Raw genomic sequence first — 16,452 nt, 5'->3', positions numbered from 1 at the left:
TCTCCATCATTCACAGTTCTATAGATTAACCTTCGAACATTCAAGGCTGAATTTTAAAGGTCCAAAGACAATCCATCAATGTATCAACAATGCATATTTACCACCAAGAGGTCTACATAGAAGCATATAATTTCAGGTTCAACAAACACAATTACGGCACAGATTGGAGTTTTAGGAATGAAAGGCACACTAGGTGCAAAGCATATGATGTCCTTCAAAGAAATCAGAATATTTCAAACAATAGCTTGAAAAAGGTTGAGTCCAATCATCCAGAAGAAAATCTGCAGAAATCTGGAGTAGCACTTTATGCTGAAATTGTTCCAAGAGAAGGATGAAACTCACTAAGCAGACATAGCATTCATTTTGCCTATTATATTTGTTCTTTGCTGCCTCTCTTGGGGCCTCCTCACCAAATATTGTACCAGTGGGATTGAGGTGCACAGTAAACACAGTTTCCACCCTGTAAAATATATTGAGGTTTACTGTTCCAGATCATCTTATCTATTTGTTAAAGCAGCAATACCACTTTCCAACTTTTTATTTTATTTTGTACTATTATTTTTATATGTAAAGCATGTGACAATGTATAATTCTACATCTTTACCTAAGCTAGCAATTATTGGGCGCTCCTGTTATAAACCTGTCAAAATGCTGATTGGGTGACTAACATAATAACGGTTTCAGTCAGTGTATCTCAGCAGCTACAATGTATCCTTATATTACTAAGGTAACAATATAACTTATTTTATCTTTATCTGTTCATTCAATGTCTTTATATTTAATGTATAACCCTGTTTAGCTAATGTAATGCAATGTCTTTATATATAATTGTTCTGACCCAGGCTCAGTGTAGGTAATGAGTAGGATCAGGCAGTTTAAACTCATCCCCTTAAATGCACATACAGCCGCTGCCCCTTTTATTTTAACACTTCCCCGATATTTTCCGGTGACTTTTTCCGAATGCCACACACTTCGCCGCGTTCATGCGGCGTTCATGAGGCGTTCGTGCCGTATTCATGTCGCATTTTTCACCAGATGCTCATGGGTGGAAGCGTGCAATAAGGAAAAAGTTATGTATCGATCCATGTTTTTTTCGTATTGCTCCTGCACCCGGAGTTACAGGAGGAGGGTATTGGTGTGTTGCCCCTGAATTTTCCAGTATCTTTGATCATGGAGAGTTCAAAAGGCGAAAGGTCATGGTAAAACCAACTAAGAATCGTCAGTCCCAGGCAAGCAATGCGCTAGCGCCAGCACCGGATTCCAATAACGGTCCGACGTCTGTGAAAACCTGCTGACCGGCAACCCTTGCTATCTGCCCCCGCCTGGATACCTGCAGCCTGAGCAGGATTTCACGCACAGATACCAGGAAGCTTGCATGTACCAAAGCGATTTCCAGCTTCATCAGCTGTCAACTACAGGTCTAGCAGGCCCGCTGTCACCTGTCAACTACAGTACATGTATAATCAAGACTACGGGACTGGCAGTGGCTCGGCGCCAACCGAATGGCAAAGTCTATGGTGGGTACAGCTGCCGTATGTAATTTTTTTTTACCATATCAATATCAATGCACAGTAAAGCGATTCTCCTGTAATCAATCGCTTTGCTTATGGTTATTTAGTTCTTTTAGTCACAATTCGCCAAAATGTAGTCCAGCAATATCATTGGCTGAGCAGCTTCTACATTAGATACTGAACAATTGGTGGACAGCTATGCACATGCGCATTGGAACCTTGTTGAAACGCATATGCGTCTCATCACATCTAGGCGCATGCGTGTATGTGAACAAGAGACGCCCCCCGAGAATATAATTGTTGGGACTGACCGAGGGGACTGTGGGGACTGACTGTGGGAACTTCTTTAGGGGACTGACTAGTTTGAACTAACCATTACAGTAATACTTTTATTTTTCTTCCTCAGAAAAGAAACTTTGTCATCAGGCTAAGAACGGCAAATGGAGGGATTTCGATGGATAATATCGCTTTTTGTAATGATGCTTGCACACTGCTGAATCTGAATCAGTGCCATTTTTATTGATTAGGATAGAATAGCTGAGCTTTTTTACATACTTTTTTACATACTGTACTGTATAATAAACCCCAAAAATAAAAAGTATGCATTTATTCTGTACATGTATTACAGTACAGTATATGTGTTCTACTGTAATAATAATACTGTCACGGTAGCTTATGACAAGATATAATGAACACCAAATATCTGGATTGAACTGAACGAGGCTTAGATATAATAAAATATAATTTATTCCTTAAAAAAGGTGAACACAGCAACATAGTACAATTAACAGGCAAGAAGGTAATACTTACTTAGGGTTGGGGGATGGAGAAGTATCAGCTAGCAATTCTCCAGCAATCCAGTGACATTCAAGATGGTATCAGAAGAAGAACTAAAAACTGTAGGGTTGACACAATTTATATACCTGTGTAACCCTATTCTTAACATTGAATACAGACTATTGGTGAACAATTATTTGTATCCAATCCCTAACGTGGAGACACAGATTAACCCATGCCCCCCAGCTAATTAGCCCATATGTACTGGGACTCTATGGGTAGCCCCATAATTAAATCAAGGGCAACGATCAGGCTACCAAATGAAGTATCTGGTAGGATCTGCATTGTTTGTAGGTGTAGACATAACACTTACAAACCACTCCAGTTTGATGATTCTCCGCCCTCAGGTAGCAATTAGACTGGCAGAGTCTGTTGATTAATACTTAGTCTCTAGACATTGGGTCGCCCCTCTGACCATCTGCTTCCCTTTGTGCAAAGGAATCTCTGCAGGATTTTATCCCTGCCTTGGGAAACAACATTAAAGGTGAAACATGGGAACATACATTTTCAAGGTATAACAAGGTGCAAACCACATCCCTGGATCGCAGTCCAGTTAACCCCTTGTCTCTCTGGTGAGGTCAGGGGATGGCCATATGGGGTGCAACCCCTTTAATACTGGGCCACCCCCTTTCTCCCTCTACAAATACAAATACCGATAATGTGTTTTGATGTACTGTAATGCGCATGCCTACAGTATACTGTACAGTACAGTACTGTACAGTATGCCTCATGGAACTGTATACAGTAGTACACTACATTTTTACAGGTGGGTGCAGTAAGTAAAAAAACATTAATGGTGTCCAGTAAATACAAACATACAGGTATATTTTAAAAAAAAGCAGCAATTTATTTTATTGGTGGGTGCAGTCAGTAAAAAAACATTAATGATGTCTAAGTACATTAAAAACATTGACAGTATGAATACAATCTACAACAATCAACATTATTTTTATTGGTGGAGTACTGTAAGTAAAAAAACATTTACGGTGTACTGTAATTAAAAACATATTAGAATACAATTTAAAACAATGAACAAGTCAGAAATGAATCAACATTTTAACAGACGACCAATCACGAAGCGAATTCAATCCCCAGCAGATTGTCCTTCCAGTGTCGATGCCTTGTATGCCGCAAAATGCCCTTAATGGAGTCTCGCACGATTTTCATTAAAGGATTGGTAATTGTAAAATAGCGCTGCAATTCCTCCACAATAGTCTTTCTTAAATTTTCAGGAAGAGCCATTTTGTTGCGATTCCCTTCGTAGTTTACATTGTGGGCCCATCCGCAGTACACCGGGTAGGGCACGTGGTGCTTGAAAATGAACATGGCATGCCTCTGGGGTATACCAGCACTTGTAAACCTATACTTCTCCCTGAGTGGCTGGGGCAGCTCGCGCAGGATGATGTCGGGCACCATCTCAATGCAACCGTATGTGGGTTGGATTCTGGGAGCGGGTGTTCTTCTGGGAGCGGGTGTGCTTGTGACGGCGGGCGAGGGTAGGTTGTCTGGTAGGATGCTTTCCTCCTGTCTTGGTTGCCTTGACAGTGTTGTCTCCTGGCGTGGTCTTGACGGGGTTGTCATGTCATCCTCGTCAACGGCATACATGAACACATATTCTTCTGATGGAGGTGGTGCGCTTGGTGATGGAAGGTTGAACGTCCCATTCATCCCATCCATGCCACCTCCTGCTCCGGCGTCCGAGATACAGGGGCATGAACTCCAAGCAAATTATGTATCCCCGCTATGTCAGTCTCTATCTTCTCCATCCATTGATCCATCTTCTCCATCCGTTGATCCATCTTCTCCATCTGTTGATCCATCTTCTCCATCTGTTGATCCATATTTAGCATGGTCTCTAAAAGAAGATCTACAGTATCTTTCCCAGCATAGAGTTCCCAGGGATATCGACACTTAACCCATTCAGCATGCGGTCTAACGATCTGGATCTTGTGCATGGGGTGCTGTGGACATCTGGGTGGATGGGTGCATAAGAGGATGAGATGGGGGTTCCCTGGAGATGAGCGGCAGCGTCGTCGAGGAGTGATGGAGGAGGTGTCCTATGTATTTCCGGGAGAGAAGCAACAGAGTCGTCGAAGAGTGATGGAGAAGGTGCCCTGTGGATTTCCGGGAGAGAAGCGACAGAGTCGTCGAGGAGTGATGGAGAAGGTGTCCTCTGGGTTTCCGAGAGAGAAGCGGCAGCGGCGGCGAGTGCTGATGGAGAAGGTGTCCTCTGTCTTTCCGGGAGAGAAGCGGCAGCGGCAACGAGGGCTGATGGAGAAGGTGACCATTAGTTTTGCTTTGAGTGTACATCACCGAATTTCTTCTTGACATACAGTAATAAGGCTTCTTTAAAGCCTTACCTGTATTTGGAGTCGTCAGAAGGTTTTTTTTATTAGCCTTAGCCTTTCCCTTTGGCCTTGGCTTGGAAACGGCTGCCGCCTTTCGCTTTTTCTGCATGACAGGCACGGCAGAGTCGAGTGGGTTCCTGCATCCGTAGAATCGGGGTTGATCCATGGAAGCAGATGGCACAATGCAGTATCTGGACAAGGGCATGTTCAGATACAGATCATCGAGTGGGAGGCAATGCAACGTGTATCACCTTTTATGCATGGCGACGAGGTGCAGGTGATAAAAGTGGGCGTACTCTAATTTGACTCATTAAAGTATAAATACACCATCCATTTTGTGGATTCACTGAACATTGAATACACATCGACTAAACATCGAATATACATTCTGGTGCTTGTATTTCTTTCTACACGCAGTGATGCCTGTTAAAAAGATTTCTAAGGATCTCAGCATGAGAATAAAGGAGATGTACACGAGAGGACAATGAATTGCGGATATTCAACACTGGCTATGTACTTCTGGCCTCGTTGTACCAGCAGCAACTGTGAGCTATCATGCCCACGGTAAGACCAAAAAAGTCAAGAGGACACCAACGGTAACTACCGCGTAAGTACTGTATACTGTAAAGTAATTGTCACTCACTTCATTATTACTCATTATGACTCACGAACTCACAACCCCCCATTTCAGTACACAGTTTACTCACATTAGGACACGCACACACACATAAAGTACCACTGTATACTGTATTTATATAACTCTATTCTATACAGTATCTATCTATTATTATTGTTATCGCTGTATATTTATATAACTCTTTTCTATACAGTATCCACTGTATCTATTATTATTGTTATCGCTGTATATTTATATAACTCTATTCTATACAGTATCTATCTATTATTATTGTTATCGCTGTATATTTATACAGTATAACTATTATATTAAAGTAATATATATTTGGCCATACTGTAGGCCTGAGCATAAATTATTTACTGTACTGTACCTGTACTTGTGGCCTACTGTAACATATTGTTGTTTTTCCTTTAAACTGTAGGGAGACGACTGTTCTGGTTGACCGAATAAGTGAAGAGAATGATGAGAAGAGGGCCTTAAGGGTCAAAGACACTGCAGAAAAATCACAATCTAACCGTATCAGAGACCAGCATTAAGAAGATGAGACGCTGAATTGGATGGAAATATGGACGTGTGAGGTTAGTACTGGACAGTACAAGAGGTGAAAAGTGGGTTTAATAAACTGTACTGTACCTATAAAATTATTCCTTGTCATTACAGAGCGTACCCTATGATAAGGGACGTCAATAAGATAAAGAGAGTGGTCCAGGCACAGGCATGGATCGACAGTGGCGAAACTTTTCAGGATTGCATTTTACTGACGAGTCTACTGTATCTTTGGAGAGATTTGCCACCTTTGCATTCCACAAAAGACGCATATCTATGAAGCCGCGTCCAAAACACCCAGTGAAGATGCATGTGTGGGGTGCCATCTCTAGCCGTAGACCAGGATGCATCGTCATCTTTGATAGTACAGTATAATAATGCACAAAGTCACATGCTGTAGCCTTAAGCACTGTACTGTACTACTGTAGTGTGCATTATTTTGAGCACTTTTCTTTTCTTGTTACAGGAATCATGAATAAAGCTTTTTTCCAAGAGCAAATAGTGAATGAGATTGTGGAATACATCACACATGAATTCCCAGATGGTCACCGTTTCTACCAGGACAACGATCCGAAGCACACCGCGTCAACTGCGCATATTCTTGCCTGCGGTATCAACTGGGTGAATATGCCAGCGGAGTAAGTACGGTAACTGTGTCTCATTTTTTCCCACTGTTTACTGTGTATCTCTTTAACTAATTCACATTTTTTCACCCTCCAATGACAGATCGCAGACTTCAATCCTATCGAAATGGTCTGGCATCAGCTGAAGGACCATATCCGAAAAGTGGCGAAACCCTCAAAAAAGGATGAGTTGGCGAATGGCATAATGAGTTTTTGGAACGATGTGCTCACCGTGGAACGATGTAATAAATATATCGACCATATTGCGACTGTGTTGCCCATTGTGATAGAGTGTAATGGGCAAGCATCAGGAAGGTAGTATGGTACTGTACTGTACTGTAGTATGGTAAATACAGGCACACCAAGTACAGTATGATACAGGTAAGTATGCCACAGATTGTTTTACAGTATACAGCATGAACTTTATGGCACTAATTTTTAATTTTCAGAGAGAGCTGCACTACCAATCTTGTTACAAAGTATTTTACAGTACAGTAGTTCCAGTATACAGTAGTGTGACAGTAGTAACTGCATACAGTAGTCCAATGTGGAGTAGTTATACTGTACACAATGCAATTATATGCACAACTGCACTAATCTTTTCTTTCCTTTTCAGAGACAGCTGGCTGCACTACAAAAGGACTGGTGGGGGGAGGAGGGGTATCATGTGTAAATTGTGTGAACTGTGTGTATAGTGTATCTACTGTACAGTCATTATTTACACAAAACCCCCCTCTCTCAATGAACTACAGAATGCAATGTGGCCATGACGAACAAGAAAAAGACTAAAAATGTGTAGTACTGTTTTTATTATTATAAATGTGCATTATTCATGATTATTTGTATTTTTCATTCTTCTATGATAATGCACCGGCCCTCAAATTTCAACTGACAGAAGAACTACAGTACACTACTGTACGTGTACAAACAAGATAAACACTGAAAATGATTATTTGTATTTTTTATTCCTGATAAAATAAATATTTCATTACATTCATGATCATAATCTAATTTTTTTTAAATTCGCTGTGAATGTGTGTGGGGGGGGGGGATTCTTCAAGAACGCTTAAATTTTTATTCATTGGTTACATTTTTATTCATTGGCAAATCAGATTATTCAATTCGAGAAGGGTTTATCACAAGTGTGCATGCGTTACCGTAAACAAAGCCTCAAAGGGTTGGGGGGGTGGGGGGGATGGATGAGTCATCATAATGGATTAGCATAATGGATTAGCCAAGCATTTGCAAATGAATGGTTTGCGAGAGATGTCGATAAGAAGTTGAAATCCTTGAGCCTTGTGTGTGACTTGAACTTCCACACGAATGTGAAGTTATACAAGCATGAGCATTAATCATCAACTAGGTCTCTTCCCAAAGAGGATTACACGCAGGCGCAGAGATGTGACACCAGGCTCGGCTCGGGACGATTAAAAGCACGAAGCCAAGCATTTGCAAATGAATGGTTTGCGAGAGGTGTCGATAAGAAGTTGAAATCCTTGAGCCTTGTGTGTGTCTGCGGGGGAGGGGGGTAAAGCTGTATGAAGGATTAGCGGTACTGTAGTTCAAAGACATATTTCCAACAGGTCATCATAATGTTTTGATCCCTACACCCCCAAATCGATAAAAATCACATAAAGCATGTGAATGACTAGTGTCGCATTAAAAAGCTACAGTAGCGATAGAATATCAGAATAACAAGAATTTTTATGCAGGAACATGTCTGGAAACGAAACAAAAAAAACAACAACAAAAAAATATATATATTTTTTTCAGACTTGAACTTCCACATGAATGTGAAGTTATACACGCATGCGCATTAATCATCAACTAGGTCCCTTCCCAAAGAGCATTACACGCAGGCGCAGAGATGTGACACCAGGCTCGGCTCAGGACGATTAAAAGTACAAAGCCAAGCATTTGAAAATGAATGGTTTGCAAGAGGTGTCGATAAGAAGCTGAAAACCTTGAGCCTTGTGTTTGTCTGCGGGGAGGGAGGGGGAGGGGGTAATGCTGCATGAAGGATTAGCTGTACTGTAGTTCAAAGACATATTTCCAACAGGTCATTATAATCTTTTGATCCCACACCCCCAAATCAATAAAAATCACATAAAGCATGTGAATGACTAGTGTCGCATTAAAAAGCTACAGTACCGATAGAATATCAGAATAACAAGAATTTTTATGCAGGCACACATGTCTGGAAACAAAACAAAAACAACAACAAAAATATATATTTTTTTCCAGACTTGAACTTCCACATGAATGTGAAGTTAAACACGCATGCACATTAATCATCAACTAGGATTACACGCAGGTGCTGAAATGTGACACCAGGCTCTGTGTCACTCATGCAGGAATGTGATGACAGGTTCGGGATGATTGAAAACAGAAAGAAAAACAGCGCAAAAAAACCTCATTGTGTAGTATATTAAAAATAAATATTTTATAACAGTGGTAAGTATTGCACGTACATCAAGATTAAAAATACACAGCATAGCATGTTTGGGACATGTTACCACTCGGCGAAAACAGCAACACAGGAACCCGTTGTGCAGGCTTGGATTTCTCTCCTCTGGTGGCAGGGACCCAGGATTGGAAAGCTCCGCTCCAAATTGAAGTTCCTCACTTCACGGTGGGGACGCCACTGCCGTTGTTGAAGAGGAGGTTAGTCTCCTTGCCGGTTCCGGGTTGCTCCACGTGTATACAGTACGTGACGTCATCAGTGGTGTCTGTCCACAGTTCGCGTCGTGCCGCGCTGGATTGTAACGCAGACCAGCAAATGTCCCGAACACAGTTAAATGCTGCTCAGAGATTGAATGCCTCAATGGGTATAAGATATGGAACGTTGCCCTCTCCTACGCGTTTCGTGAAGAAGTATTATCTATACAAAACGCGTAAGAGAGGGCGCGTTCCATATCTTATACGGGCTCCCGGACACCCGCAGGAGGCAGAGCAGTCCAACTTACTGGGAAAAAAAGGGCGTTGCCAAGGCAACTGGCTGGGAAGCCACAAGGGGAAGAAAAATTGTTGCAAACTAGACTGAGGAGGAATGGCTGCCTCTGAACAGAGAGGTTACAGGACAATAATGTATAACCCTGTTCTCCTATGCAACCATGTATTTGCATGTACAGATGAAACTGAGGTTTATGAGCCTCTTGCTGCGCGGGTCACGTGGCAATCCTAATCTGCTAAATTTCAACGCAATTTAGCCGTAATTTGAAAGAGGGCAGAAATTGAAATTTAGCATTGTATGCAATACCAGCCAGAAACGCAAGTCAGCGATCGCGCGTTATTGTGTCTTAAAATTCTAACTGCAATGCAACCTATCACTTATTCCCATTCATATGTGCACGATCCAATACAGTACTGTATGTACTTCAAGTTTATTTAATTGCAATATAAAGAGTAAAAATGTGAACACACCAAAAAGTATTTTTAGAGAATGGAATGTTTTATTAGCACACGATCATAAAATAGAAATGAATATTACAAAAATACAAGTCTCTTCTTCCAAATTTACAATGTTCTTTTATTTTTCTGCTTCGAGTGTCTGACCACTAAATACAGGAGGGAAAACATGCCGCCAACAACTCGCCGCCCTGGACAACTCACCGTCAACTCGTCAAATCGCCGCAAACAGGGAGAATATGCCACATGGGATGCCTAAGAGATAGCCAGGAATTTTGTCAAGTGGCTCAGAACCCACAGTTGCATCTGTATATGTCATCATAACTTTGTGCCCAGTACATACGTGAAAACGAGAGGTAACTCTCAATGTATTACTTCCTAGATGGGGTTTTTGGAAACACCGACCTGGAGCCACGAGGCCGCACATGATGGTTCGTTGTCGTGTAAGAGAGGTAAGGAGTGTAGGTACACTCGCTGTGGTCGAGGTTAGGAGATTGGAGAATAGTAGGTGTCACTTAGCTGAGATCGAGGTTTGTAGAGAATAGAGTGGTAGAGTGGTAGAGGTCCAAGCCGAGGTCGAGGGTTACAGAGTAGAGTGGTCAACATCCAAGCCAAGGTCTAGTTGTTAACTGGAAAACAAAACGAGACAAGGCAAGGCAAAGCAGAGTGCTTGCGGACAGCACGTCGTCACTGGGTACGAGCTACTATGCTCAGCAGATTTGCAGACGGAATTGCTGAGCCTATAAAGGAGGAATAGCCAATCAGATGAATGGCTGCACAGCAGAAGATGATAATAGAATCAGGCCACTGGTTCGTTGCTGGGAGGGGTCTGCTCAGCAGGCACTGAAGCATTTCTATGGTAGCTCGTTTTGGTTGCTTTATTATGTATTATCCAAATCACTAAGAAGGTGACCCCATTATTTATTGATTTCCTCCTTTTTACATGCAACTTATTGCTATACCCAGGATTTATACTTGTGTAGATTACATTTTTGCTACACTAAATCTGGGATGTCAAACTGGACACACAACATAATGAACAGGACATTCCTTCAAAAACCAGTCCGAATTAAAAGGGCAGAAAGAGTGTTTGATCATTCTTTTGATGTGGATTGTGATGATGTGTCAGACCTAAAAAAATAAATTCTACAGACTGGAAAAACTTTTAATGCTAGATAGCAGACTGTGGTGGGACATTGTGACTTTGGAAAACTATGAAAAATCAAATATAATACCTATTTATTTTATAAAAAGGTTTTACACATTGAGAGTTACCGCTCGTTTTCACGAGTTATGATGACAGATACATGGTTACAAATACTGAACAGAGCTACATTAAGTGAACAGGGTTATACATTATATACAAGACATTGCACGCACAACAAGAGATAATACAGCTAAACCCCGTTATAACGCGGGTCTCGGGGTCCACCCCGAGATCACCGCGTTACTAACGGGGTCGCGGAAAAAAAAAATGGCCGCCGCGCTTTAGCGCATATTCATCCCGCGGGACAGGAGATGGGAGCGGGCATGTCCCTCCGCTCCTCGCTTCCCCCTGTCACCGCGGGACAGCCCGCGGGGCAGGAGATGGGAGCGGGGATGTCCCTCCGGTCCCCGCTTCCCCCTGTCACCGCGGGCCTCCATGATGCAGTGGCTATGTCGTGCACTTTTAAAGCAACTGCGCATGCTCAGTATTAGTAAGTCAGACATTTCGCACATGAAGCAGTTCCGGTCTGCACCAGCTGTATGAGCCATGTGTCCAGCGAGAGCAGGGATCTGACACGCTGTTCCTGCACCGCTGCTCTGTGCTGAGCCTTGTTGATCATCTCCTACCCCCTGTGTGCCGAACTATAGTCTGCACCATGCCTCCCACCATCCTGCACCACAATGCTGCGGGTAATGCCAACCACTGTGTGTGTTTGTCTCAAACAGTGTGGAGTGATTGTGTACGCAGTGCCATGTGTCGTTTTGTCTGTTATTGTGTCGTGTGTTCTGCTGTTAAATCATGCAGTGCTATGTGCATGTATGGTTGTGTATTGTCATTGCGTCTTGCAGTCTTGTGACTGTGGCATGTTGTCATTGCATCATGCAGTATCCTGTTGTGCTTTTTATAATTGTCAGCAATTAACAAATGTCTTCTGATCCGGAGAATGGCATTTAAGTTAATAGTTGTGATTTCAAAGCCACTGAAGTGTTGGATGCTATTTATGCTGGAAATAACAAACTGCCTTAAGTACAGTAGTGAGTGACATTTAAACCATGTGGCAATCATATTGAATGACTGGTGTGGGCTGTCCATGTTGTGTAACCCCACTTTGAGGTGGTAGCCAAAAAATTTCAGATTGTGACCACATTCCCTATAATACTTAATTTTCAGTGCAGTGAGGCACTCTGATTGTTATATCCTGTTCGTGTTATTTTGTACATTAGTACAGCAATACAATTACAGATTACCTGGTAGCTGTGCAACATCTGAGTGTCATGTGCCCTGGACCTTTGTAACTACAAACTGGTCTGCAATTCTCTGATATGACAGGCTGCCACACACACTTCCACATCACAATTCTGCCTGTGTGTTCAGTATTCTTGTTTGAACAGACACTAAAGCATAAGGTTTAAACAAAGGCAGAATAAATCAATACAGGAAAAACTGCTATAGATAAATACGTGAACGTTTGCTATACAGTGTAGGTGTAAACATTAATTGGGAGCCATTTACAGGTGTGAGAGAGAATGAATCAAAGCCTGTTACAGGCGTATGAATGAATAAAGTTGCTGGATGCCTGCAATAGGTGTATAAACAAATTATTGAAAGGGAGTGTGCTATAGATGTAGGAATAACTATAAATGGGAGTTTGCTATTCAGTAAATGGGAACTGCTAGAATTGTATGAATCAATTTTAGCCTGCTGTGTGTGTGTGAGTGTGTGAGTGTGTGAGTGTCTGTGAGTGTGTGTAAGTGTGTGTGAGTGTGTGCAGTGTGTGCAGTGTGAGCAATGAGCAGTGTGCAGTGTGTGTAGTGTGTGTCAGTGTGAGCAGTGTGTGTGCAGTGTGAGCAATCAGCAGTGTGTGTGCAGTGTCAGTGTGTGCAGTGTGTGCAGTGTGTGCAGTGTGAGCAATGAGCAGTGTGTGTGCAGTGAGTGTGTGCAGTGTGCAGTGTGCAAAAAAAAAAAAAAAATTTTAAAAATTAAATTTTTTTTTTTTTTTTTTTTTTTTTTTTTTTTAAACGGGAGCCACGGGAAAACCGCGTTATAACCGAATCGCGGTATAGCGAGGCGCGTTATAACGGGGTTTAGCTGTATATGTTATAGGCGTATGTAACAGTTACAGATTAAAATGTGAGACAGCTTTAGTTTTGAAAGAACTTAGACTGGTGGCGGCTGTGAGAGTCTCCGGTAGACTGTTGAAGTGAAACTTCTTTGCTGGCACTTGCAGAGTTTTGATTTGATTGCTGCAGTGGAAGCGCTGTATGCTGGGTGATAATGGTGAAGGGCAGGGTTGCAGACCTGTCTAAGACATGCAAAGGAGAACACAGTAATATTTCCATTTGCTATATGCTTCACTGTGGAGGGTTTTTGTCACTTTTTTTACCCACCATAATTTATCTAAGTGTGTATGTATGTATGTGTATGTATATATATATATATATATATATATATATATATATATATATATATATATATATATATATATATATATATATATTTATATATATATATATATATATATATATATATATTTATTCTTTATCTCCTCTCGTTTCATTGTGGTTCATGTCCAAACAAGGTAACAAGGGCATATTTACTAAGTGGTGCTATTCCATAAGACACCTTCCAGTGCAGGAAGACATCTTACAGCATATTCACTTGAAGCATGTGCTGTGTTCCTGTGCTGGAACAACTCTTATGGAAAAGCATGAAAACAAATGGTACACAACTGATATTCTGTTAAATCAAGTCATAGAGCCTGACCTCAGCTCACAGAGCTAATAGCATAGTCTTAAAAGTGCAAAGAGACAAAGCCAAACCCAAGATATATATAGCATATACAGTAGGTATATAATATCTCAAATAGTGTCAAGAGAGTATTGAAAATATAAAGGTACTAATTACTAATGCTATACAATATTAAACAAGAATGGCAAATGGCCCAAGTAGTGATACAGTTGTGTGGGTGTCAGTTACCCAAAACCAAAAAGAGACACAGAACCATTACAAATACAAGTGTTATTTTGCATTACTATTTATGAATGCAACATAGTTTCAGCAGCTTGTGGAAAAAAATTAAATATCTTTTTCAGGCTAGTGATGTGACTGTTTTGGATGGACTGGACTTTGCTGGACTTTACAGCATTCAACATAGTTAAAATAAATATAAAAACTAAAAGGCACCAGTTGCATACCTCAATTATCCGTGGCTGGCAGAATAATTTTAAAAGTCACATACTGTACACAGCTGGAATGGAATACCTGCTACTGTATGACCTGGACCCCATCTTCACTGTGTGAGCACAGCCGGGATATTTGGCTTAAGTTCTCGGAAACTTATTATATCACCCGAAGAACTGAACTGTCCCATTGATGCCTGAGCCTTAGTTTTAAATGATTGCTGAATGCAGAATGCTGATGCATAATATATTATGCCAAGCTCTGCTGTGAAATGTTTTAGGTGCTTAATTTAACTTTGTTTCATTTTTTTTCACCGAACAACTGGATAAATTCCCAACAGGTAGAAGAACATTGGGATCAGGTAAATTAATTGTCAGGAGTCGCATGGCTTCCATGTCTGCCCTCATTCGCAAAATGAAAATAAAATGTCAAGTCCTTTCTTTGATTGATTGATGAGTTTGATAAATAAAGGCTAACATCTGTGTTATTGTTCACTATCTCCAATATGTAGAGGAAAAATGTGTGAGCCTCCCAGTTGTGAGAATTCCAAGGGTAAACATTTTCTCTGGACTTGTTTCCGACAGTGACCAATATGGGCATGAACTGATGATGTCTCCATTAATGAGCGGTTTGCCAATCAAGAAATTGTCAGGCAGACATCTTGGTTTTTTTTCCCAGTGCTGTGCAAGCCAATTTGTCAGAGAAAGGTATATAGCACAAGGTGCATTGAATTCAGCACTAGTTATACAATATTAAATACAGTAGTTCACTATCTTGTGAGTTTAAAAGATATAAAGCATTTCACTCTGCAGCACACTGCAATATTAAACTTCCATGACACTAGTGTGTCCTCACCACCCACACCTCTCTTCACATCTCATGACCTACAGTACTATCTGTCCTGTCCCTGCTTGTTTTTTGGGGACCACCACACCAGTGAGTTTTGCATGACGCCTATTTGGTCCATTGGAAGAGAGAGAAATGACAAAGGCTAATACAACATTATTTATTGAGTCAGAAATTATATTTATGCATCCATTCTTATATAATACTGATTATTTACTCGGCTCTGTACTAGTTTTATTCAGCCAGCATAGTAGAATAGAGCCTCTACCTGGGGTAGGAGGGTGATCTTTGCACTGACCATCAATTTTGCTGATGGAGTCTTATCAAACTATTTGCTGCTTGAAAAAAAAACTATATATAAAATGCAAATATTTCACAAAGAGCAAAAGATAACATTATAGCCCCCATAGAGTAGTTCATATTTTCAAAAAATACTTGTTTAAACAGGCCAGCTGCATGGTTTCAATTAATGGGGGTCCCTAGCTGCAGTGGAATGTGAATGTGCTGATACTGTAAGTGTTTTATATCATTACAATAAACAGATGCTAATTAATGATGTAGTCAATCAACATATTTGTGACTAAAATCCAGTTACACTGGCATCACATTTACCAGGATTTAGGTGTGTAACCTTTGGGGAAAGAATACAAGTCACAAGTCTTCACCCACCCTACTTTCCCATTTTGGAAATCAACCTAACTATGGTTCAACCCAACCGTTCTCTTCCACCAGGTTTATGATTTTGCAGTAAGCTGTACTATGCGGTCATTACAACGTTTAATTATTGAGCAACTCAATTTTAGGATTTGGTTAAAGGGGGGGGGGGGGAGAGAGAATAAAAGATGATTAAAAAGCTAGACATAACATATATTTGTATTATAATTGAGATTAAGTAAGAGAGGGGCTGTAAGATACAGTAACTGGCTTCACTTTAGAGTGTTTCTCTGGGATGAACCTATTTTCCTAGATGACTTGCTATCTCCCAATGTTGGCAGAGAGTTAGCTCTTACTTTCATTATTGCCTAATGTTGGGGGGTTGGGGGACATTCACTAATGAGTAAATGAGTCAAATAAATGTGCAAGCACTAGCAGTTAAGACAGTTCAAAAAACATAATGGTTAAGTGTTTAAATGAAAAAAGAAAAGTAATCAGGTGTTAGACAGAGCACATTGGAGTTCCATATACTGTACAGTAGATAGAAATCTCAGTTATATGATTATGGGGAAGTTGCTATGAGTTTGAAAGGAGCATACTAGATACTCCAACACAATAAGTTAACAGCAAATTCACAGAAAGTTCAATGTTTCCT

This window comes from Ascaphus truei, chromosome 13 (genome assembly GCF_040206685.1).
Source record: "Ascaphus truei isolate aAscTru1 chromosome 13, aAscTru1.hap1, whole genome shotgun sequence".
Lineage (NCBI taxonomy): Eukaryota > Metazoa > Chordata > Amphibia > Anura > Ascaphidae > Ascaphus > Ascaphus truei.
The sequence above is the reverse complement of the archived record's forward strand: the minus strand, read 5'-3'. Positions refer to the sequence as shown.